At 57.7% G+C, this 2274-nt stretch overlaps 1 protein-coding gene across 1 annotated transcript in view; it reads left to right on the forward strand.

Moving 5' to 3' along the window:
* The first annotated feature begins 38 nt into the window (after positions 1-38).
* Positions 39-2274, forward strand: part of FGD3 (FYVE, RhoGEF and PH domain containing 3) — a 92922-nt gene continuing 90686 nt past the window's right edge. Inside the window, exon 1 of the mRNA XM_011996874.1 lies at positions 39-183. The gene's annotated coding sequence lies outside the window, so the exon portion shown is untranslated. The remainder of the gene's footprint in view (positions 184-2274) is intronic.

The raw sequence follows: 2274 nt of genomic DNA on the forward strand, positions 1-2274 counted from the left end.
CTGCAAGTTGCACCTTCTAGAATCAGCAAGCCAAGCTCCTCTCACCCCAGCAGAATGATGCGGAAATGCAAATACACCATCATGTTGTGACCCATATTGCGAAAATTAGAAAGAAGGAAGTTGTGTTTCGCTATTGCACGAAGTTCAGCCCGGAGGAGAAACTCGCTCGCCTTCGGAAGACAGGTGAGTGGGGCTGGCCCTGAGGTCTTGGCGGAGCCCCGAGATCTGACTGGTTTTGTGGAACTTTGGGGTGGTGGGAGCATTCAGGGCAGGAGCCATTTGAGGGAGACGGATGTTTTCAAGGCAGGAAGTGGCTGTGGTGGCACGGAATGGTGTCTTGTTTTTGTTCTGTCGTCTTTCTCTGGGTTCCTGGAGCGTGATGTGTAAAAATTCAGAGTTATTATGGGCCTCAAATGGCAAGTGTGAAAAGCCTTTGTAAACTGCCTGGGACAGTGCTGGGACAGTGTTGCCTATCATCTGGGGGTGGCTCAGGCTCTCACAAGATGAACGGTGCCTGCCTGTGTCCCCATCAAAGTCTGGCAGGGGCCCAAGTCCAAGGCTGACCAGATACAGGGAGCCTTTTTCCATCAGCTGGCGGTGCACCAGCCAGGGCATCGAGACCACGGCCAGACCCTCTCATGTCACCCAGCCTCGGGGGCCAGAGGCCGGGGGCAGTGTGAGCCTTCCTCTGCCTGAGCAGAGGAGGGTGGTCCCAGACCTGTCCTGGGGCTAGGCTTTCCCACACAGTGTGGCTCCAGAAGCTTCCCCTGCACTCTGCAGTTTAGATATTAGCAGATGTGGGCCTGTGTAGCATGGGGCCATGAGGAAGGAGTGCCGCGCCCACTGAAGCCTCCTCACACCCCGTGCAGTGCCTGGCAGTGTGGGACAGTGGCGGGGCCACCTCAAGAGGTGCGTGGACTGATGGCAGGGTCCCAGCGACAGTGGCGGCACAACCCGATGCCACCGTGATTGTGCCCACTGTGCAGAGGGGACCCAAGGGGCAGGGGCATGTTCGGGTCACACAGAATGGCCACACTCATCTGTAAAGTGGGGACTGAGTTGTGCCAGGCTCACTGTAGTTCGGGACTGGACGCGCTCAGCAGGTGCCGCTGCCATTCAGATCAGTGCTTGCCAATGCCCAGGGTGGATGCTGGTCAGCCATTCTTGCAGGGAGAAAACCGAGGCACAGAGCTGACTTGCCCTGGGCCCCCCAGCCTGCAAAGTGTCTGACTGAGCCCCAGTACAAATCTTCACAACTTGCTTCGTGGCCCCAGAGCCGGGTGGGGCTAGCCAGCTGCGTGTGAAACGGAGGAAGTGGTTTGTCCCCAGCTGGGCTGTTACAGGAGGCCGGAGGAGGCCCCGGCTCCACTCCTCAGGGGGCTGAGGTCCACGTCTACACAGAAACCAGCACTACCCCATGGGCAAGACCCCTCAGAGCTACACCAGGCTGAGTGCGCTGCACACAGAGCCTGCAGCCGTGTTGTGCAGAGGTTAGAGCTGAAGTGACCTTTTCCTGAGAAGCCTCACTGCTGTACAAGGACAGGCCTGACCTTCCTGGCTGCACAGGTCTGCGCCCCTTGAGGACCCCCAGGTTAGTCCTTGGACTGAAAGAGTGACCCGAGAGTCACTGCTGCATGTGCTGGGAGCTCCCAATGCATCCTCCCCAGCTGCCCCGATGGGTCTATCCGGAGCAACAGAATAGAAGGAAGTGAAGTGACAATTAGGGGCTCCTCAACCCAGGTTGCCCCCACCAAGGGCACCCTAAAAGCCTCACTTTTAATTTGATTACCTTTGTAAAGACCCTGTCTCCAAACATGTCTTCATTTTGAGGTACTGGGGGCTAGGACTTCAGTGTGTTTACGGATAGGGAAACTGAGGCCTCTCAGTAAGGGCAGTGCTGGGCAGGGGTGAAACCTAGACAAGGATGAGACTGGGCCTGTGGAACAAGGAGGCTCGGCGGCAAGCGTGTGCTGAAAACAATGAACGAGGACGAGAGGAAGAGCAGCGCCGGGCACTGTGGTGCCTGCCTGGCCCTGGGCGGGACGACCATCAGCTGTGGGGACTGAGCCAGTCAGGAAGGAAGCAGGACACGAGGACCTTCATTCGTCCCTTACATTTCTCCCCGTGTGCTGCCTTCTCTTTTCTGCAGATATTGTGGGTCCTGGTAGGTGACAAGGGGCCCATTGTCTGAGGAGGGAGACAGGGACATGAGACTGCCACGGTTGGATCTGGCTGGCCGCAAGGACAGTGCAGGGCAGGCCCTGTGTGAAATGG

This window comes from Mandrillus leucophaeus, unplaced genomic scaffold, assembly GCF_000951045.1.
Source record: "Mandrillus leucophaeus isolate KB7577 unplaced genomic scaffold, Mleu.le_1.0 Scaffold527, whole genome shotgun sequence".
Classification (NCBI taxonomy): Eukaryota; Metazoa; Chordata; class Mammalia; order Primates; family Cercopithecidae; genus Mandrillus; species Mandrillus leucophaeus.